We start from the raw sequence: 24,679 nt of genomic DNA on the forward strand, positions 1-24,679 counted from the left end.
AAGATTAGAGTGGTGCTTTTGCCTGAAACATCAATTTTCCTGCTCCTCAGATGCTGTCAGACCTGCTGTGCTTTTTCAGCACCACTCTAATCTTGACTCTGATCTCCAGTCCTCACTTTCGCATTGTTTTCTTGTACTTTAGGAAATTTTTTGACAAGGTTCTGCATGATAGATTAATTAGTAAAGTTAGATCACAAGGGATTCAGGGTGAACTTGCCAACTGGATACAAAATTTGCTTAATGGCAGGAGACAGTCATGATGGAGGGTAACCTTTCGGACTAGAGGCCTGTGACTAGTGGAATTCCACAGAGCTAGATGTTAGGATCACTTTTGTTTATCATTTATATAAATTATTTCGATGAGAATGAAGAAGGCATAGTTAGTAAATTGCAAATGACACCAAAATTGGTGGCCTAGTGGACAATGAAGAAGGTTATCTAAGATTACAATGAGACCTTGATAAATTAGGTCAATGGGCTAAGAGTGGCAGAAGATAAATGTGAAGTAGTGCATTTTGTTAAAACAAACAAGTGCAGGACTTATGTAATTAAAATTAGGGCCTCAGATAGTGTTGTAGAACAGTGAGACCTCAGGGTTCAGGTACATAAGTCTATGAAATTTGTGTCACATACAAATAGGGTGATTAAAGAGGTATATAGCATGCATGCCTTTATTGCTGAGACATTGGAGTGTAGGAGTTGCAGCATTATGTTGAATGTTGCACAAGATGTTGGTGAGGTATGTTATGGTGTACTGTGTCCAGTTCTGGTTGCCCTGTTTTGGAAGGTGTTATGGATCAGGCTAGACTCACTCAAAACATTCCAAGAAGATAACCCAGACCCTAACTTTTTTTTTGAGCAGGTGTGGAGTGGATATTCCAGGAGTGATGCAGAAAGTCATAACCCATCTGAATTAGACAAAATAGAATTTATTTACAGAGTACCAAATGAAATGCAAACAAAAAAGAGGAGAGAATACAGAATAACTTAGAACATAGAACATAGAATATTACAGCACAGTACAGGCCCTTCGGCCCTCAATGTTGCAATGACCTGTGGAACCAATCTGAAGCCTAGCTAGCCTACACTATTCCATTTTCATCCATATGTTTATCCAATGACCATTTAAATGCCCTTAAAGTTGGCAAGTTTACAACTGTTGCAGACAGTGCATTCTAGCCCCTACTACTCTCTGAGTAAAGAGACTATCTCTGACATTCGTCCTACATCTATCACTCCTCAATTTAAAGCTATGTCCCCTCATGCTAGCGATCGCCATCTGAAGAAAAAGGCTCTCACTGTCCACCCTATTTAACTGTCTGATTATCTTATATGTCTCAATTAACTCACCTCTCAACTTTCTTCTCTCAAACAAACACAGCCTCAAGTCCCTCAGCCTTTCCTCATAAGACCTTCCCTTCATATCAGGAAACATCCTTGTAAATCTCCTCCACACCCTTTCCAAAGCTTCCACTTCCTTCCTATAATGCGGTGACCAGAACTATATGCAATACTCCACATGTGGCCACATCAGAGTTTTGTACAGCTACAGCATGACCTCGTGGCTCCAAAAAGCAATCCCTCTACCAATAAAAGCTAAAATACCATATGTCTTCTTAATAACCCTATCAACCTAGTTGGCAACTTTGAGAGAACTATGTACATGGACACCAAGATCTCTCTGCTCATCTACACTATCACGAATCTTACCATTGGCCCAGTACTCTTTTTTCCTGTTGCTCCTTCCAAAGTGAAGCACCTCACACATCTCCGCATTATACACCATTTGCCACCTCTTAGCCTAGCTATGTCGCGTATCTCTGTCCCTCTGTAACCTGCAACATCCTTCAGCACTATCTACAACTCCACAGGCCTTACTGTCATCCGCAAAGTTACTAATCCATCCTTCTGTGCCCTTATCCAGGTATTTTATTAAAATGAAAAATAGCAGTGGCCTCAAAACAGATCCTTGTGGTACATCACTAGTAACTGAACTCCAGGATAAACATTTCCCATCAACCACCAACCTCTGACCTCTTTCAGCTCGCCAATTTCTGATCCAAAATGCTAAATCACATCAATCCCATGCCTCCATGTTTTGTGCAATCGCCTACCATGGGGAACATTTTGTGCAACATTCAACATAATGTCCCAACATCTATACTCAAATATCTCAGCAATAAAGACAAGCATGCTAAATATCTTTTTAATTGCCCTATTTGTATGTGACACAAATTTCATGGAATTGTGTACCTGAACTCTGAGATCTCATTGTCCGGCAACACTTAGCCGTACTGAAATCCAAATACATCACATCAACCGCTTTATCCTCATTCAGTTGCTTGGTCATCTTCTCAAATAACTCAATAAGATTTGTGAGGCACGGCATACCCTTCACAAAGCTATGTTGACTATCCCTAATCAACCTATTTCTCTCTAGATGATTATAAATCCTATGTCTTATAACCTTTCCCAACACTTTACCCACAAACGAAGTAAGGCTCTCTGGTCTATAAGTACCAGGGTTGTCTCTACTCCCCTTCTTCAACAAGCATTTGCTATCCTCCAGTCTTCTGGCACTATTCCTGTAGACAATGATGACATAAAGATCAAAGCCAAAGTCCCTGTAATCTCTTCACTGGCTTCCCAAGAATCGTAGGATAAATCCCATCTGGCCCAAGGGACGTATTTATTTTCACACTTTCCAGAATTACTAACACCTCCTTCTTGTGAACCTCAATCCCATCTACTACAAACCGACCGACTCCCACAGCCATCTACTACAAACCGACCGACTCCCACAGCCATCTACTACAAACCGACCGACTCCCACAGCCATCTACTACAAACCGACCAACTCCCACAGCTACCTGGACTACACCTCCTCCCACCCCGCCCCCTGTAAAAACGCCATCCCATTCTCCCAATTCCTTCGTCTCCGCCGCATCTGCTCCCAGGAGGACCAGTTCAAAATACGCACAACACAGACGGCCTCCTTCTTCAAGGACCGCAATTTCCCCCCCGACGTGATCGACGATGCCCTCCACCGCATCTCCTCCACTTCCCGCTCCTCCGCCCTTGAGCCCCGCCCCTCCAACCGCCACCAGGACAGAACCCCACTGGTCCTCACCTACCACCCCACCAATCTCCATGTACAGCGCATCATCCGCCGTCACTTCCGCCACCTCCAAACGGACCCCACCACCAAGGATATATTTCCCTCCCCTCCTCTATCAGCTTTCCGTAGAGACCACTCCCTCCGCGACTCCCTTGTCAGATCCATACCCCCCACCAACCCAACCTCCACTCCCGGCACCTTCCCTTGCAACCGCAGGAGGTGCAACACTTGCGCCCACATCTCCCCCCTCACTTCTCTCCAAGGCCCCAAAGGAAACTTCCATATCCGCCACAGATTCACCTGCACCTCCACCCACATTATCTACTGCATCCGCTGCAGCCGGTGTGGCCTCCTCTATATTGGGGAGACAGGCCGCCTACTTGCGGAGCGATTCAGAGAGCACCTCTGGGCCACCCGGACGAACCAACCCAATCACCCTGTAGCACAGCATTTCAACTCCCCCTCCCACTCCACTGAGGATATGCAGGTCATTGGACTCATCCACCGCCAAACCACAACAACGCGACGGTCGGAGGAGGAGCGTCTTATCTTCCGACTGGGAACCCTCCAACCACAGGGGATGAACTTGGACTTCACCAGTTTCTTCATCCCCCCTCCCCCCACATTGTCTCAGCCGAATCCCTCCAGCCCGGCACCGCCTTCCTGACCTGCAGTCTTCTTCTTGACCTCTCCGCCTCCACCCTACTCACCTTGACCTCTTTCCACCTATCACATTTCCAACGCCCCTCCTCCAAGTCCCTCCTCCCTACCTTTTATCTTCTCCTGCTGAACACTCTCTGCTCATTCCTGAAGAAGGGCATGTGCCCGAAACGTCGAATCTCCTGTTCCCTGGATGCTGCCTGACCTGCTGTGCTGTTCCAGCAATAAAGTTTCAGCTCAATCCCATCTAGTCTAGTAACCTTTATCTCAATATTCGCCTCGACAACATTGTCTTTTTCCAGTGTGAATACTGACAAAAAAATATTCATTTAGTGCTTCCCCATATCCTCTGACTCCATGCACAACTTCCCACTACTATCCTTGATTGGCCCTAATCTTTCTCTGATCTTTCTTTTATTCCTGATATACCTATAGAAAGCTTTTCGGTTTTTCTTGATCATATTTGCCAACCAACTTCTCATGTCCCCTCCTGATTCTTCTTAGCTCTCTCTTTAGGTCTTTCCTGGCTAACATGTAAGTCTCAAGTGCCCTAACTGAGCCTTCATTTCTCATCCTAACACAAGCTTTCTTCTTCTTCTTGACAAGAGATTCAAGAGATTCACTGGTGGCCCAGTGGTTAGCACTGCTGCCTTACAGCACCAGAAACCCGGGTTCAATTCCCACCTCAGGCGACTGACTGTGCGGAGTTTGCACGTTCTCCCCGTGTCTGCGTGGGTTTCCTCCGGGTGCTCCGGTTTCCTCCCGCAGTCCAAAGATGTGCAGGTCAGGTGAATTGGCCATACTAAATTGCCTGTAGTGTTAGGTTAGGGGTATGGGTGGGTGGCGGGTCGGTGTGGACTTGTTGGGCCAAAGGGCCTGTTTCCACACTGTAATGTAATTTAATCTAATCTAAACTATGGCTCCCGCATTCGACCACTTCCTCCCTGCCTGACAGGTACATACTTATCAAGGACATGCAGTAGCTGTTCCTTGATTAAGCTCCAAATTTGGAGCTAGAAGAACTTCGGGTCATTTGGAAGGCTCAGGGGGTAATTGAGAGGAGTTACAGGGAGGAAGTCACACCACAGCTATAAGAAAAATGCAGATGGCTTACAGTCAGTGGACGGAAAGGGAACCGGCAAGCAGTTCCGGGATCCCCTGTGGCCAATCCCCGCAATAACAAGTATACCGTTTTGGGTACTGTTTGGGGGCGATGAATTACCAAGGTAAACCATGGGGTACACGTCTCTGGTGCAGAGTCTGTCCCTGTTGCTCAGATAGGAAGGCGGGGAGATGAGCAGAGCATTGGGGACTCCATAGTTAGGTGTCAAATAGGAGATTTTGTGCGAACGAGAGAGACTCAATTTGTGTGTTGTTTCCCAGGTGCCAGTGTTTGTGTTTTGGGATCCTTGAGAGGTAGGGGGAGGGGGATCAGCCCCAAGTCTTGGTCCTAATGACATAGGTCGGAAAAGGGATGGGAATGTAAGGCAGAAATTCAGAGAGATAGGGTGGAAGCTTAGTGCTAGAACAAACAGTTGTTATGTCTAGTTTGTTGCCTGTGCCAGGTGCCAGCGAGTCAAGAAATAGGGAGAGGAAGGTGTTGAGCACGTTTCTACAGGGATGGTGCAGGACAGAGGGTTTTGGATACTTGGATAATTGAGGGTCATTCTGGGGTAGGTGGGACTTCTACAAACAAGATGATCTACACCATACCAGTGGGGTACCAATATTCTGAGAAGGAGATTTGCTAATGTTTTTCGGGAGGGTTTAAACTAATTCAGCAGAGGGATGGGAACCTAAATTGTAATTCCAGTGTCAAAAAGGTTGGGAATAGTGAGGTCAAAAATTAGGTTTAAGGTCGCAAGAGTTCACAGGCAAGCAGGAAGGTGGTTTGAAGTGTGTTGACTTCAATGCCGGGGGATCTGCAATAAAGGTGGGTGAACTTGCAGCATGGGTTGGTACTTGGGACTTCGATGAAGTGGCCATTTCAGAGGCATGGATGGAGTAGGGATAGAATGGTTGTTGCAGGTTCCAGGATTTATAAGTATCAGCAAGAACAGAGAAGATGGTAAAAGAGGAGGAGGTGTGGCATTGTCAGTCAAGGACAGTATTGCAGTGGCAGAAAGGACATTTGAGGACTCATCTACTGAGATGGTATGGGCTGAGGTTATAAACAAAAAAAAGAGAGAGGTCACCCTGTTGGGAGTTTTCTATCGGCCTCAAGATCCAGAGGAGTTGAGGAAAGGATAACAAAGATAACTTTGGATAGAAGCGAGAGTAACAGGGTAGTTGTTATAAATTTCCAATTATTGACTGGAAATACTATAGTTTGGATACTTTAGATTGGTCATTTTTTGCCCAATGTGTGCAGGCGGGTTTCCTGACATAGTATGTAGGCAGGTGGACAAGGGGGGAGGCCACATTGGATTTGGTACAGGATAATAAACCTGGCCAGATGTTAGATTTGGAGGTAGGTGAGCACTTTAGTGATAGTGAACACAATTCAGTAATGTTTACTTTAGCAATGGAAAGGGATAGGTATATACTGCAGGGCAAGAGTTATTGCTGGTGGAAAGGCAATTATGATGCAATTAGACAAGATTTAGAATGCATAGGATTGGGAAGGATATTGCAGTGGAATTGAAATGTAGAGCTTATTCCAGGAACAGGATAAGCGTGTACTTGTCAGGCAAGGAGGAAGTGACCAAGTGAGGTAGCAGTGGTTTACTAAAGATGATATGGGCTGAGGTTAGAAACAAAAAAAGAGTGGTCACCCTGTTGGGAGTTTTCTATAGGCCTCAAATAGATCCAGAGAAGTCTTTCTTCAAGAGGAAGAAGGTGGCTTATGTTAGGATGAGACATGAAGACTCAGTTAAGGAGCTTGAGAGTTACACGATAGCCAGGAAAGACCAAAATAGAGAGCTAAGAAGAATCAGGAGGGGACATGGAAAGATGTTGGCAGATAGGATCAAGGAAAACCCTAAAGCTTTCTATAGGTATATCAGGAATAAAAGAATGATTAGAGAAAGATTACAGCCAATCAAGCATAGTAGTGGGAAGTTATGCGTGGAGTCTAAGATAGAAGGAAATGAATTTTTTTTGCCAGTATTCACACTGGAAAATGACAATGTTGTAAAGGAATATGCAAAGATACAGGCTACTAGACCAGATGGGATTGAGTTTCACAAGCAGGAAGTATTAGCAATTCTGGAAAGTGTGAAAATAGACAAGTCCCTTGGCCAGATGGGATTTATCCGAGGATTCTCTGGGAAGCCAGGGAGGAGATTACAGAACCTTTGGCTTTGACCCATAAGTCATTATTACCTACAAGAATAGTACCAGAAGACTGGAGGATAGCAAATGGTATCCCCTTGTTCAAGAAGGGGAGTAGAGACAACCCTGGTAATTATAAACCAGTAAGCCTTATGTCAGTTGTGGGTAAAGTAATGGAAAAGGCTATAAGAGATAGGATTTATCATCATCTATAAATGGATAGGTTGATTAGGGATAGTCAACATGGTTTTGAGAAGGGTAGGTCGTGCCTCACAAACCTTATTGAATTCTTTGAGAAGGTGACCAAGCAGGTGATGAGGGTAAAGCAGTTGATGTGATGTATATGGATTTCAGTAAGGCATTTGATAAAGTTCCCCATGGTAGGCTATTGCATGAAATATGGAGACATGGGATTGATGTAATTTAGCGGTTTGGATCAGAAATTGGCTAGCTGGTTGTTGATGGGAAATGAAAATGTCTTGCTGAGCCCTTCTTCTTTTTTTGGGGGGTTGGAACGGAGGGAGTGGAGGGCTGCACGTTCCAAGGATGAGAGGTTGGAGTGGGTGAGAGGGGTGGAGAGGTTGAAGCGGTTAATGTCACAGTGGCAGTTGGCTATGAAGAGATCGAGGGCAGTTATGAGGCCAGCACGGGGTGTCCAGGTGGATGGGATGTGTTGGAGGTGGGAGAAGGGGTCGTCAGAGGATGGGCGAGAATCCTGGTTGAAGAAGTAGGCGCGGAGGCGAAGGTGGTGGAAGAATTTTTCGATGTCTCGCCACGTGTTGAACTCGTTAATCTGAGAGCGTAGGGGAATGAAGGTGAGGCCTCTGCCAAGGACTGATCTTTCATCCTCAGAGAGGGGTAGTTCTGGAGGGATGGTGAAAACACGGCAGGGCTGGGAGCTAGGACCTGGTGGGAGACTGGAGCTGGGAGTGGGGGCGGGGTTAGGTGTGGGGACGGGGACGGAGATCGGCATGGGGGCGGTAATCGGGGCGGGGACGGAGATCGGGGCGGGGTGGGGTTAGGCGTGGTGACGGAGATTGGCATGGGGCGGAGACTCATGCAGTGTGGTCATTGTGTAGGTGAGTGATGTCACTGGGGGCGGAAGTGGCTGCGGCGACGGCAACCCAGGGGGCGGAAGTGGCTGTGATGACGGCAGAAATGGTGTTGTTCCCGATAGCTGTGGACCCCGCGGAGGCTGCGAATCTGCGATGGTCTTCCTGGCGATCGTGGAGGCGGTTGTATGGGCGGCGATCGCAGAGGCTGCAAGGTCGGGGGGGGCGGAAGTGACGTCATGGTTCGTGCCGGCAGTTGCTGCCGCAGCCGCGTGGTTAATGGCGCCCGAGTGATTTCGGAGGCCGATGGAAGATTCTGGAACATTTGAGGAACACATTGTGTGGGGGTAAGTACACGAAAGTTTTTGGTACTTAGTGTCTTTAATTTCCAATATGGCGAGGAAGCACTGTTTGTTTGGTGTATGGATTCTTCTGTGGATGAAGAACAGTAGAGGTCCTTTGCAGGTCTGTGAGAGTGTTTCCTGAGCTGGGGTAGGGCTAATTGTAGGGAATGTAGGTAGCGGGGCATGGCTGCAAGTGTGGAGCGGAGGATCCAGAGGGAGGTCTGTTGCTGGAGGCTTCGGATTTGTTGTAGGTACTGGTTGTCCTGGTTGGGTCCAAATTTTGTTGGTCTGAACGCAGTCCGGAGTCCGTGCGGGGTCAGTCGGTTCCGTAGGCAGGTGCTGAGGAAGGAGATGTGGCTGTGGTAGCGAGTCTGTTTGAGAACGTGGCTGAAGGGTTTCTGGGCAGAGGAGATGACCTGGGGTATGCAGTGAGAGAGGGACTCACTGAAATCCTTGTAGAGGGAAGAAGAGAGCTTCTTCAAGGAAGGCATCCTTGCAAGAGAATTTGCAGTAGGTTAAAATCTTCTAGGAGAAAGTGAGGACTGCAGATGCTGGAGATCAGAGCTGAAAATGTGTTGCTGGAAAGGCGCAGCAGGTCAGGCAGCATCCAAGGAGCATGCGAATCGACGTTTTGGGCATGAGCCATTTTCATTTAGTACAAGAAGGGCTCATGCCCGAAACGTCGATTCTCCTGCTCCTTGGATGCTGCGTGACCTGCTGCGCTTTTCCAGAAACACATTTTCAGCTCTGATCTCCAGCATCTGCAGTCCTGTTGATGGGAAATGTTCATCCTGGAGTTCAGTTACTAGTGATATACTGCAAGAATCTGTTTCGGGGCCACTACTATTTGTCATTTTTATGAATGACCTGGATGAGTGCCTAGAAGGATGGATTAACAAATTTATGGATGACACTAAGATCTGCGGAGTTGTGGATAGTGCTGAAGAATGTTGCAGGTTACAGAGGGACATAGATACACTGCAGAGCTGGGCTGAGAGGTGGCAAATGGAGTTTAATGCAAAAAAAAGTGTGAGGTGATTCACTTTGAAGGAGTAACAGGAATGCAGAGTATGGGGCTAATGGTAAGATTTGTGATAGCGTTGATGAGCAGGGAGATCTGTGTCCATGTACATAGATCCCTAAAAGTTGCCACCCAGGTTGATAGGGTTGTTAAGGCGGCATACAGTGTTTTAGCTTATATTGGTGGAGGGATTGAGTTTCAGAGCCACAAGGTCGTGCTGCAGCTGTACAAAACTCTGATGCAGCGGCACATAGAATATTGCGTACAGTTCTGGTCATTGCATTATGGGAAGGATGTGGAAGCTTTGGAAAGGGTGCAGAGGTGATTTACCAGAATATTGCCTGGTATGGAGGAAAGGTCTTATGAGGACAAGCTGAGGGACTTGAAGCTGTTTTCATTAGAGAGAAAAAGATTAGATTAGATCCTTACACTATGGAAACAGGGCATTTGTCCCAACAAGTCCACAACAACCCTCCAAAGAGTAAACCACACAGACCCATCCCCCTACTCTATATGTGCCCCTGACTAATGCACTTAATACTATGGGCAATTTAGCATGGCCAATTCACCTGACCTGTGCATCCTTGGATTGTGGGAGGAAACTGGAGCACCCGGAATGTGCAAACTCCACACAGACAGTCGCCTGGGGCAGGAATCGAATCTGGGTCTCTGACGCTGTGAGGCAGCAATGCTAACCACTGAGCCACAGTGCTACCATAGCTACTGTGCTGCCATGTTGAGAAGTGACTTAATTGAGCTATATAAGACAATCAGACAGTTAGATAGGGTGGACAGTGAGAGCCTTTTTCCTCCGATGGTGATTGCTAGCATGAGGGGACATAGCTTTAAATTGAGGGGTGATAGATATAGGACAGATGTCAGAGATAGTCTCTTTACTCAGAGAGTAGCGGAGGTGTGGAACACATTGCCTGCGACAGTAGTAGACTCGCCAACTTCAAGGGCATTTAAATAGTCATTAGATAAACATATGGATGAAAATGGAATAGCGTAGGATAGATAGGCTTCAGATTTGTTATACAGGTTGGCGCAACATTGAGGGGCGAAGGGCCTGTACTGTGCTGTAATGTTCTATGTTCTATTTCAGTTGTGCCCGTCTCCTGCGGTTTCATTCCCAATCCTGTGCATCCCAAATCTTGCCTAATCGCATCACAATTGCCTTTCCTCCAGCTCTTGCCCTGCGGTATATACCTCTCCCTTTCCATCGCTAAAGTATATATAGCCAAGTTGTGGTCATTACCACCAATTCTAACATCTGGCCAGGTTCATTAAACAGTACTAAATCCAATGTGGCCTCTCTCCATGTTGGCTTGTCTACATACTGTGTCAGGAAATGATCCTGCACACGTTGGTTTTAACCTATCCAAAAACCCAACAGACGATCCCAATTTACTGATGCTGCTCCAAATGCCTGCAACAGTCCCCTTGAGTGCCCATTTGGCAAAAAAGGTAAAATCATCAGGTTCTTACTGGGGAGAGAGAGAGAGAGAGAGCAGAGAGATTTAGCATGAAACGTCCTTCCACTGTCACTGTTTCTTTGCATTCCCCAGCTTAAACTGACCAGCAGCTCTGAACAGCCAGAGTGCTAAAACCAAAACAAACCAGAGAAAAGCTAAGCTGGGAGAACTAGCCACAACCCCTTCATTGTACAAGTGTTTTATTTAAACCTTTAAAGCATCTTCAAGTAGATAAACACAGACATTTCTGAACCCATAACTTTATGACCCCTCTGAAAAAGCAATCAAGGATAATCTTGATAAAGGAGCAGCAGCATCACAAAGGATATTCTGAAGCTGGAGAAGTTCAGAAGCATTTTACCAGGAAGTATCCATGATTGGAGGGTTTGAGTCATAAGGAGAGGCTGGATAGACTGGGAACATTTTTTCATTGTGCTTAGGAGGTTGACAAGTGACCTTATAGAGGTTCATAAAATCATGCGAGGTATAGATAAGATGAATGGCAGATGTCTTTTCTCTAGACTGCAGAATTTAAGACTAAGAGGCATATTTTTAAAGGTGAGAGGAGGAAGATTTGAAAAGACACGAAAAGGAATTTTGTTTTTAAACAGTGTTTCATGTATGGAAATAACTTCCGGGGAAGTGGTGAAGGTGGATATAGTTACAATATTTAAAAAGCATTTAGACAAGTATATGAATGAGAAATGTTTGGAAGGATATGGGCCAGGTGCAGGCAGGTAGGACTAGTTTAGTTTGGGATTGTGGTTGGTATGGACTGGTTGGACTGAAGGGTCTGTTTCCATTCTGTTTGGTTCTATGATTCACATGTCCCTGTAACATCATCAATTTTCCATGCTTACTGCATTCAATCAAGTATTAACCTGCTCAGGCCTGTTCATAGTTGACCAAGAGCAGAAGCATTTTAATGATATTCAAGCCCATATATTAATTCCCCAACTAGAACCATTAAAACAGTTTATCCGCTTAATTATATAAACATGGCTTTTGGGCCCCAAGATATCTAAATTATGGCGACTGCTCTTCCAAGCTATTTCATTGGCACTGTACTTTTTTTGGAATGATAGTAGGATGTGATAGTTTTCTATAAATGCAAGCGATTCCTTTCTTTCATTTATATCTCAACTGACTTCTGCTTCATGTTTCGGACTGCTGGGCCAACCTGCCAGAGATTATAATTGTTGCTTCACTTGTCAAAGTTAAATAGTGGGATATTCATCTACTTACCCTGGGCTTTTTAAACTTGATGGTGAAAGATAGCCTTTAAAACAACATGTGCCAACTCATTTTGACATCTATTCCTTCTGTAATGGAAAATGTTTGAAAGAGATTTTGTGTAACTCCATCTTTTGAAGTCACTGGGTAATGACTTGCTCAGACCAACAAAAGCTTCTAAACCCTTTTGAAATGATCCTATTGGCATGCAATGATGCACTGTACTGTCTATATCTCAGCTAGCACAGCATTAGAATGACTACCCATTTCTGTTATTTATGATCTAGGAAGAAATAAACTTCAGAGAATAAATTGAAACTTTAATAAACTGACATGGAATGTTGAGGAGACTGGGCCATGGTGATAAGAATGTTATGTTCAATTTATCTTAAATAATTTTAAAATGGTTTTTGTAAGCTAGAAAAGATATGGTTTGAATGTTTCTTGAAATAGATCTAAGGAAAGTATCAATTTGTCTGCTCTCAATGTATGTGGGTTAGCTATGCAATTACACAAAGAATCAGTCACTTAATCATTTTTTTCTGACAGTTATAAACCTATTTAATTAAAATTACTAGTAAAATTGCAATATATTAAACACCAACTATAAATATTATGAAATCAAAGATATAAGGAATATTCAACTAACCCCATTTAACCACTGTGCATTATAAGCAATTTTGCATACTTTCAAATATGTCTGATGACACATTTCAATAAGTGTGGTCATGTACAATTCGGAATGGCAAGGTGCATTAATAGTTATGGACAGATTTCTAATATTACAAAGATAAATATATAGTTAAGTTTGTGCAAGATCCAATACTTTAAATATTCTTTTATTTTATAAATTGCTGCATTGGTAAAAGTATTGGCCAACAAATTCACAGCTTTCCTGTTTAAGGATGATGAAATTGGAATGCACCTGCTTTGGACTTCAGATACTGGTTTGACTGCAGTTTGTGGCATCGGGTAAGGCTTTAATTATCACACAACGTCAATTTCCATGTGATAAGCAATATACTTGGGTGTTCACCTTTGCCATTGGAGGTTACCATCCAGTGAAGGTTACCATCGAAGATCAACAAAGCCCACTTTCCAACTCCATATCCCTGGAAACAGGATAAGGCTGACCCTGCAGATATCTTTGTAATGTTCTTTTAAAGGAACATGCTGTATTTTCACAGGGGTCTCAGTTTCTCTCTTAGTTCAATGTTTCCCTCATGCAGCTAAGGTAGACAAAATCTCAAAAAGTGCATTTGTGCTATCTGCAGTAAAATTTGTTTTGAGGCCTTGGTATGGGAGTAATGACCTTATTGGAAACTGATAGTGAGATCTTGTTGTAGTAACTGTCTGTCTAATTACATTGCATGGATAAAATTCATTACAACTTTCAGTGTAAAGTGAAACCCAATAGAAAACATTGTCACAAGCGTAATAATGTAAAGCTCTACCTGTCCACTCTCACACAGTCTATTGGATTGATGTGCACTCAGTGTTGTCCTGACAGCTCTTGTGTGTACTGATTTCCCCCTTCTTCTAAACAAAACTAAGATGCAACATCAATTCTCCATGGAAAACTTTGTGAGCTGTTTTTGAGCCATCCTTTTTCTTAAAACTCATTTGTGCAATGACCTCTAATAATCCAGAGGACAGTGAAGAGTCAACCATGTTGCTGTACATCTGGAATCACATGCAAACCATGCCAGGTAAAGATAGCAGATTTCCTTCCTCGAATACAATGAACTAGATGGGTTTTCCTTACAATAATTGACAGTGGTTGTCTAGTTACCATTAGACTACTCATTTTTCAATTTGAAATTTGTATGGTAGATAGGCTAGGGTTCATGATTACTAGTCCAATAACATTACCACTCTGTTACCATTTGTTTAAACAAGACACAAATAATACCAAAAAAGCAATGGAAAAGGTGGGTCAAAACAGTAATCCTCCCACTCATTCCAGACCAAAGGGGTAGCCATGGTCACCCGCATGGGCCCCAGCTATGCTTGTCTGTTTGTCGGGTTCATAGAACAGTCCATCTTCCGCAGCTATACTGACACCATCCTCCACCTTTTCCTCCACTACATTGATGACTGTATCGGTGCCACTTTGTGCTTCCACGATGAGTTCACTAACACGTTCCACCCTGATCTTAAGTTCACTTGGACCATCTCAGACACCTCCCTCCCCTTTCTGGATCTTTCCATCTCAACAATAGTGACCAACTCAACACAGACATCTACTACAAATTCACTGACTCCCACAGCTACCTGGACTACACCTCCTCCCATCCTGCCTCCTGTAAAAACATTATTCCTTATTCCCAATTCCTCCACCTACACAACACATCTGTTCCCAGGAGGACCAATTCCACCACAGAACACACAGATGGCCTCCTTCTTCAAAGACTGCAATTTCCCCACGTGGTTGATGATGCCCTCCAGTGCATCTCATCCACTTCCCACCTCTCTGCCCTCAAACCCCACCCCTCAAACTACAACTGCCCCACCAATATCCGGATACACCGCACCATCCTCTGCCATTTCCGTCACCTTCAAACAGACCCCACAACCAGTGATATATTTTCCTCATCACCCCTGCCTGAGTTCCATAAAGACCATTCTCTCTGCAACTCTCTTGTCAGGTCCTCGCCCCCATTAACCCACCCTCCCCTCCCGGCACCTTCAGGTCCTTGCCCCCATCAACCCACCCTCCCATCCCGGCACCTCCCGCTAGAATTATAACACCTCCCCCCTCACCTACATCCAAGGCCCCAAAGGAGCTTTCCACATCTATCAGATATTTACTTGCACTTTCACACACGTCATTTACTGTGCCCGTTGCTCCCAATACGGTTTCCTCTATGCTGGGGAGACAGAATGTGAACTTGTGGAATGCTTCAGAGAACATCTCTGGGACACACAAAGTAACCTCAACCCTCCTTGGCCAAACACTTTAACTCCCCCTCCCATTCCCCCAAGGACATGCAGGTCCTGGGCCTCCTCCATCACCAAACCTTTACCACCCACCGCCTGGCGGAAGAACACCTCATCTTCCACCTTGAGATCCTCCAATCACAAGGGAACAATGTGGATTTCACTAGTTTCCTTATTTCCACTTCCCCCACCTTATCCCAGATGCAACCTTCCAACTCAGCACCCCCCTCTTGGACTGTCCTATCTGTCTATCTTGCTTCCCGAATGTAGGTTTATACCATTTGTAAACAATAACTTAAAATCAGCAACTATATATGGACATAGGAATGGAGTACAGGAATAAATGGGCAAATATCTAACCTTTACCAAATCTTCCAATTGGAAAATTGAGGTGCGGAGGTTGCATCAATATTTTTGTAATTTCATTTTCTTCCTGTGGAACTGCAATGCCCAAAATGCATCACAAATACATAAAGTTCACCATAAAGAAGTAGAAATTAATGATTGACAGAGGTTTATTGGTCTTACTTCACACAATGGGATCCCCATTTCTGTCAATCAAAACAACCAAATTTATCAAATGACTCCCACATGAAGAAACCACCACAAGATTTCACTTGTTGTAGTGTTTAGTTCAACATAAATCAGACCCAATTAAAATTAAGTGTGAATTAATATAAAAATGATACTTCAAATAAAAAAGGTAAACCCCATGTTTACCACTTTCTTTTTGGACTGGATTGAAAATGGGAGACGCTACAACTTAAAATCAAGGGAACTCTCAAAGATGGTGGTTCCAGTTTTAGGAACAACTTACTGGAAACACGATGTATGTTGATATTTACAAAGTTGCCTTTTAAAGAATAAAGATAGAATGGTGCCACCTGTGTGGCAATTTAATTGTCCAGAGTCAGTCATTTATTTAGCTATTCACTGTGGATCAGTTATTGTAGCCTCAGGATGAAGTAAAAAGAAACATTTGATTTGTTCCTGGGCAAGTCGCTACAGTCTTTGGTTTGGACAATACAGCAAAAACAAACATTCAATCTGCAACGTGAAAGCATCCACCTCGCCCTCTCCCTATAGTTTGGACAAGTAAATGAAAACAAGTGTGGCCAGCTACTCTCCCTCAGCTTTCTCTGTAAATTGTTCTGTCTGAAAAATCCCTGTTGAAAGGAAAATAAGGAAAAACACCTTCAGTGGCAGTAAAAGGCTGAATCATCAGCCATTGGGTGAAAGAGTGACAATCAGTGAATTCATCAGTTTATGTCATTAGCAAAGAATAGGAAGTAATTGAAAGTAAGTTGAACGAAAACAGCATATTGATTTCTGAGATCTGAGCTGGTGCCACAACTAGAGTTCTCCAACTTTTTATTTCCACCCCACCTCCTTGTTCTGATTCTTTTATTGTCTTTTTATATGTGCATGGGAATTTTATGAAATGGATAGAATTTAAGTTATTGATACATAAGTGACCAACTCGACTTATCTATTATTTGTCATTGGTTAACAAAAACAGTATGATTACAATAAATAGCTGTTTTCTTGCTAATGTAAATGTGTGCACATTCTTTTAGTCTGAACTAGTGTGGTAAAATTGGGCAATTTGATGGTTTAGTTAAATTTTGATCATTTTGATGACTCTGTGAATAGTGGAACTTGATTTTCAATGCACTGTGTTATGAGATAGTCTTAGAGTTGTACAGATATACAGCACAGAAACAGATCCTTCGGTCTAGCTCATCCACGATATCCTAAATAGATCTAGTCCCATTTGGTCCATATCCCTTAAAGCACTCCTGTTCATATACCCTTCCAGATCTTTGTAAATATTGTACAGAGGAACCTTGATTATCCGAATACCAATTATCCAAAAATTGGATTATCCGAAGGAGATCTCGAGGTCCTGATGGAAACATTACATCAAAGACGTGTTTCCAACAGTGATCGCTTCTTTTGTTTACAGTGATTAAACGGGCACCATCTCCAAATGACTGTCTTCCCGCGCTCTCTCTCTCCCCACACTTTCCCTGGAGTTCTACACAGGACTGAACCCTAAACCCTCCTTGCCCCGACAATCTCTCCAACATTGTCCTGGACAGGGCAAAGGTGGACTCCGTCAAAAAGTTGCAGTAAAAAGTTTTTTGTGTGTGTGTGAGAGAGTGCTATTTGGAGACTTACCCCACAAAGGCAACTGCACCAGTCTTGTTGTTGGCGTCCAGTCCAGCTGCCCTGGAGAGGGGGCAGGTGTATACAGGGTTGGGGGCAGGGGCGGGGCCTCACGCGCTGTGCGCTCTTGCAGTCTCCTGAATGGGGAGCAGACTTTAAAAACTCCGAGTCCCAGAGGAAAGGCATTTAAATCAATTAACCGAATAATAGATTATCCGAATGAAATAATGCCCACCTAGTATGTTCGGATAATCGAGGTCCCCCTGTAATTGTATTAGCATCCAACACATCCTTGGCAGCTCATTCCATACGCACACTACCCATGAAACAGTTGCCCATTAGATCTCTTTTATATTTTTCCCCTCTCTTTTTATACCTATGCCTTCCAGTTCTGGACTCCCCCACCCTGGGGAATAGACCTTATTTAGTTACCTTGTCTGGTTAACCTATCCATTACCTTCATGATTTTATAAACCTCTGTAAGATCACCCCTCAGTCTCCGACACTTCAGGAAAATAGCCCCAGTCTATTCAGCCTCACCTCATAGCTCAACCTTTCGACCTTGACAACATTCTCGTAAATCTTTTCTGAACCCTTTCAAGTTTCACAATATTCTTCCTATAACAGGGAGACCAGAATTGCACACAATATTCCAGAAGTGGCCTAACCAATGTTCTATACAGCCATAACATGACCTCCCAACTCCCAATTTCAATGCACTGAACAATAAAGACAAGCATACCAGACACCTTCTTCACCATCCTATCTACCTGCAACTCATCTTTGAAAGAGCTATGAACCTGCACTCTAAGCTCACTTTGTTCAGCAACACTGCCCAGGACCTTACCATGAAGCGTACAAGTCCTGCTCCGATTTGCCTTTCCAAAATGCAGCACCTCACCTTCATCTAAATTAAATTCCATCTGCCACTCCTCAGCCCATTGGACTATCTGAGCAAGATCACATTGTACTCGGAGGTAACCTTCTTTGCTGTCCAATATATATCCAATTTCGGTGTCATCTGCAAACATACTAACCATACCTCTTACGTTCACATCCAAATCATTTACACAAATGACAAAAAGCAGTCGATCCAGCACCAACCCTTGTGGCACACCATTAGTTACCGGTGATTTCCTCAAGATTTTAGGAGTAGTAATTACCCTAATATAAGTTGTTGCATTGTTTTGGATCTTTTGGGGACAAACAATCAAAACAACAGCATTCTAAAAAAGGGAGAAGGGAGACAAATGCAGTGATCACATTGGAAGTGATTAAAATGGAGAAAAAAACCCCACAGGGTTGTCTGACCCAGCAGTAATCTGCACAGCTGCTGCCTTTGTTGTTTGGTTTCAAGTATCTCAAATTCAACACAACAAAGACACATCTGAAACAACATTGAAACTTTATTGCTGGAACAGCACAGCAGGTCAGGCAGCATCCAGGGAACAGGAGATTCGACGTTTCGGGCACAGGCCCTTCTTCCTGAAGAAGGGCCTGTGCCCGAAACGTCGAATCTCCTGTTCCCTGGATGCTGCCTGACCTGCTGTGCTGTTCCAGCAATAAAGTTTCAACTTTGATCTCCAGCATCTGCAGACCTCACTTTCTCCACATCTGAAACAACCACAAGCACCTGCATTATGCCTGCAAACATGTGGCACCATGTACAGTTCCCAAGTTTTCTTTAACTCAGTCTCTGCTACAGGACCTCTTACATGCCCAGTCTGTTAAACTGGTCTTCATGTTGCATTGACCAACAGTTGTATTTAAACTAATTTACCTGGAAATGGCCACAAAACTGAAAAATCTCCTTAGCTAGGTTCATGACAACCTTGATGGCATGGATTCCCCAGGGATACCTTTATTTAAATAGGTTAATAAAACCCTATTAAATAATTGACCTGCAATCTTCTTCCCAACCTCTCCGCCCCCACCCCCTCTCTGGCCTATCACCCTCACGTTAACCTCCTTCCACCTATTGCATTCCCAAGTCCCTCCTCCCTACCTTTTATCTTAGCCTGCTTGGCACACCCTCCTCATTCCTGAAGAAGGACTTATGCCCGAAACGTCAATTCTCCTGCTCCTTGGATGCTGCCTGACCTGCTGCGCTTTTCCAGCAACACATTTTTCAGCTCTGATCTCCAGCATCTGCAGTCCTCACTTTCTCCTATTAAATAATCTGCCTAACAACTATAGCAAAACTTATGCAACAGTGATAAAATTGTATAATTCATCATCATGACCATCCTGTTTGCAGCTTTCTGTCCTTATAACTGTATTATACACACACAGCTACTAAAAATTTGCCTTTTCTGTTCTCCTTTCTCTAGCAGGTCCTCTTTGACATCTGGCTTCCGATATATTCCTCCAGATCAAAAGGTTATCAAATTAAAGAGACTAGTATTGCTTATTATACAAGAATATTTTAATTGGGTTCTTTACAATTGATGTAAACTCCTAAATGTTCCTTTTCAAACATTCTTCATGAGAAAAAACACTTAAATATTAAAACCATGTTGTAGTGCTTCCAGGTTAATTATCACCGCAAAAATTAGGTCATGTTTGGAACCAATGGATTTGTTTTTACATCAATGTACTGCAACTAGAAGATCTTTGTTTTGAGCAATGATCTGTATAATGAGCAATTACGGATCTCACCATTAGAAGTTATTAAGTGGCAATTATATTGCTTTCATTATTCGCTCCCAATTGAAGCAACACGGTAATAAAAACCACAATTACATTCACCCATGATACTGACTTCTTAAATAAGTCTCAAGCAATTAATAAGCTAATTACTGAGGATAAATGCTGAAGAGTTTGTTAATCCAATGTTAAAGGCACATTATGAAAACATGATTTTCAGAGAATTCCTAGAGTGTGGAAACAAGCCATTTGGCCCAATAAGTCCACACCGACACTCTGAAGAGTATCCCACTTAATCCACACATCCCTGAACACTATGGACAATTTTGCATGGCCAATTCACCTAACCTAATCTTTGGATTGTGGGAGGAAACCACAACACCCAGAGGAAACTCACGCAGACACAGGGAGAATGGGCAAACTCTACACAGATAGTCGCCCAAGGCTGGAATCAAACCAAGATCCCTGGCGTTGTGAGGCAACAGTGCTAACCACTGAGCCACCATGCTGCCCTCACAATTTTGTCCGAGCAATCGGGACCCAACTGTAGTCCCACCTTCTCAAGAATGCTCAACATGATGAAATTTGTTGAATCTTTAACACTGGTAGCCACTGTACATAACATATATGCTTTGCTATACTGATCATGTATTTATTTTAAACTATGTATTTTTGTAAAATTTAAAAAAAGTTGCAATCACATTCCACGTGTATTTCATATATTCAATTATACCAATTTCAGAGAACTGTAGGGGTACATTGGGAAAAGGTAAAATGAGGTTATATGTTAAAATGTTAGATTGCATGTGTTTTGTTGAGTGTGATGTACCAAAAACAGGATCCAGACAACTAACGAGGCTTGAAATTGTGAAACTATACAATAAGGGGAAAGAATCAAATAATATACATGTAAACTATACATTTTGTGGAGTTGAGTAAGGCTTTCAGAGTGATTTCTTGCTTATATGTTGAACGCTGCAGACTGAAAGTGTTCATTTCACCACAAGGATTGTCATAGTCAGCAAGACTCCTGAAGTTTGATCATCTGTACCATACAGAGTGCTGACAATAATACTTGGGTGTAATCTTTTCTTTAACATCCATTAGATCAAAAGTTCAATTTTCAGGACAAGAATCCAACAGGGATCTGAACTAAGGAATAGGTCTGTGGCTGAAGTACCAGAGATAACACAAAACACAAATCATAGTTATTCTGAGTAAACAAGGGAATAGGATTGTTCTGTGGTAGGTCAGGTGAATTAAAGAAATGAACTTAGGGCAAAATGGACAGTTTGTTTCCAGCTGGAATTAAAGAGGATTTGGGTTCCTTTGATAGAGAAGGGAATGGTATTATTCTGAAATTAAACTCAGTAAATTAAAGAATAACTATATACTGAATGAAAGGCACAGTTTCCTGTAGGAGATGAGAACAATTCTCAGGTGAAACTGGCTGAGGTTGGTGAATTGGGAGGGGACTTCGGCACATTCTACGGGAAACCAATGGATGGACTGGATTATTCATTCATGACGTACCAGGAGCAAATGAAGGGATGTAATGTGTTTATCATAACATTTCACAGACAAAAACAAATGGTTTTGGAAGAAATGCTTAAGGTTATACTGGGCCCCTTCATGGACCATAAATATATATAAGGAGCAGTAGGAAAAGTATACAAAAGGTAAAACAGGGAAGACAACAATAGTCTTACTTCAGTATTAGCTTGGTGTGTATCAGTCAGAAAAATCTGAGATCAGTAAACAAACATGAGAAATGGATATACAGTACTAGCTATTAAAGAAAGAAGTAATGGTTCAGGTTAGAGTATCCCACACTCATTGAAAGGAGGCTGGGTTCTTATCAGAACACTTGCTCTCTTGGTATGACTCAGATTTGAGTGAAGTGGACTGGGGAAGCTTATCAGAGAAAGCCTCTTTGGTGTACGGATAATAGAATGATTAAGAAGAGATGGGTGGGAGGCTTCACTCCAGAATGAGACCACAGAAGGGCTCATTGATATTTGTTTATCCATCCCTTTACCATGCCAAAACAACAACTATATAGGCATGATGGAGACATATAACTGATCCAAACAATCTGGATAAAACATGGCCTAATCTACAGTCATACATAAGACTTTCATCCCAGATGAAATAGACAATAGACAATAGACAAATGCAAATTATAGCATAGGACTTGGGCTTTCTCCACTCAAATTGCAGCAATATTCAGAATACCAAAAAAATTCTTGGTGGATAAATAATACAGAAATATCCTACATCTTACAGTGATGAAGTCAACCTATGGTAAACACTGGCAAATTAAGATTGTTATCACACAACAGAAGATCTGTGCGACAGTTGTTTTTGAATTTGAAGAAATGTCAGTGCAAATAGAGCAGCATGTGCACATCTCAGAGAGATGTTGTCAGAGGGATAGGCCCATCAATGAGAAATATTGATTGAAGGCAAAGAAGGTTGCCAAGTCATCTTGGACGTAAGTGGTAAATCCTTTATTTTTAAATGGAGCCCCTAGTTCTGGATTCTCCAAATGAATCTATCTTGCCTGCATCTACCATTTTAATATTGAAAAGGTTTAATGAGATCATCTCTCATTCTTCAAAGCTCTACAGGATACAAACCCAGTTTGCTCAATTTTACTTCATAGGACAATCCCGTCATCCCACAAACAAATCAGGTGAACTGTCGTTGCTATCCGTCAATAGTGCTAATGCTTCCTGTTGTAAGCAGACCAAAACTGGGCAAAGCATTCCAGCCATCTAACCAAGCTTCTATATAACTGAAGCAAGACTACATTAATTCTTTAGGAGAAAGTGAGGACTTCAGATGCTGGAGACCAGAGTTGAAAAGTGTGGTGCTGGAAAAACACAGCAGGCCAGAGAGCCTCATCTTCCGCCTAGAAACCCTCCAACCACACCGGATGAATGTAGATTTCTCCAGCTTCCTCATTTCCCCTCCCCCCCACCTTATCTCAGTCCCAACCCCCGGATTCAGCACCGCCCTCTTGACCTGCAATCTTCTTCTCGACCTCTCCGCCCCCACCCCCTCTACGGCCTATCACCCTCACCCTCACCTCCTTCCACCTATCATATTCCCAGCGCCCTTCCCCCAAATTCCCTCCCCCCTACCTTTTATCTTAGCCCGCTTGGTACACCAGCCTCATTCCTGAAGAAGGGCTTATGCACGAAATGTCGATTCTCCTGCTCCTCGGATGCTGCCTGGCCTGCTGTGTTTTTCCAGCATCACACTTTTCAACTACATTAATTCTTTACTCAAGTTGTCTTGCGATAAAAAAAGTTCTGTAAGCCACCCAAACAGCTTGTTGCATTTGCATGTCAGCTTTTAGTGGCTTCTTGACAAGGATGCTTAGGTCCCTTTCTACATCAACACATCCCCAAACTCTTACCATTTAGAGGAGACTCTGCACATTTCATTCTCTTTCTAAAGTGGACAATCTCACTTTTCTCACATTATATTCCATCTGTCATACTCTTACTTACTCACTAAGCATTTCCAAATCCCCCTTTAGCCACTTTACAACTTCCTCAACACTGATCTTTGTATCATTTACAAATTTAGACAAATGACATTAGTCTCCACAACAAAATCATTGACTTGTTTTATGAACAGTTTGGGCCCAGGTACTGACCCTCATCATACCCAATTTGTGACAACTTGCCAGTACAAGATTCATCCATTCATTCCTACTGTTTTCTGTCTGTTGACTAATCTTTAATTCCTGTACACTACCTCCCATCCCAGGTGTGTAACTTTTACTAACCAAACTCTTGTGGGGAACATTATCAAAAGCCTTCTCCAAATCCAAATATGTGATGTCCATCGACTCACCTTCATAAGTTTTGTTACTTACATACACATTAAACTCCAAGTTCATCAAACATGGTTTTCCACTCATACATCCATGCTGACTTTACCCAGTCAGATCATTATTATCCATTACATTTATCACATGTAATCCTTTTATCCAAATCCCAGTATTTTCCCTTCTATTGGATGTAAAGAATTTTTAATTTTTCCGTAGTTTTATTTGTGCACTAGAACAGGAAAAGAACAGTTTTCAAAATCAAGAGTTGTTGAAGTTTTATTGTAGTCTTTTAAAGCAAGTAACCTCACACTCATTGTAAGTACTGTTTATACAACTGCTGTTTCAAGAGCAATTGAAATATAGTTTGTAGATGTGCTGGAGCCAAGGGGTGTGCACAAGTCAAGCTTCAGCAAACAAGAAAGAGTTGATTGGTCTGTGAACTAGTGGCCAGTTCTTAATGACAATGACTGTCTGCCTTCCAAAAACTGTGACATAATTCTCAGGGAACTGAACAGCATGCAAAAGATGGTGAGAAGTTTTTAGAACTGCACCAGCTCAGGAGCTCTCTCTCTCTCTCTCTTAGTTCTCTGCCATAAAAGCCTCCTTAAGCTTCATGAAAACAAAGTATCTTTCCTTCAGCTATTGCTCTATGCTGTGACATTTAAGTCATTAGTCAGAAACCTTTATAAGTGTGAACCAACCACTTTTGTACAAACCAATTAAAGTGCCTGGAGATGGAAGACTAAGAAGCAGCATTGTGATCAGCACAAGGACCATCTCAGCAGATCTTCCAACAGAGATGGCTGAACTGTTTTCCCTCTGTCCATAAGACTTTATTTTTACTGTCTATGTCTGTCTTTTAGTGTAAGGAGTTGTTTAGAAGGAAATTTGAGTTTTAACCAGG

This window comes from Chiloscyllium plagiosum, unplaced genomic scaffold (genome assembly GCF_037043375.1).
Source record: "Chiloscyllium plagiosum isolate Xiang-an unplaced genomic scaffold, Cpla_swu_hap1 HiC_scaffold_11, whole genome shotgun sequence".
NCBI classification, from domain to species: domain Eukaryota; kingdom Metazoa; phylum Chordata; class Chondrichthyes; order Orectolobiformes; family Hemiscylliidae; genus Chiloscyllium; species Chiloscyllium plagiosum.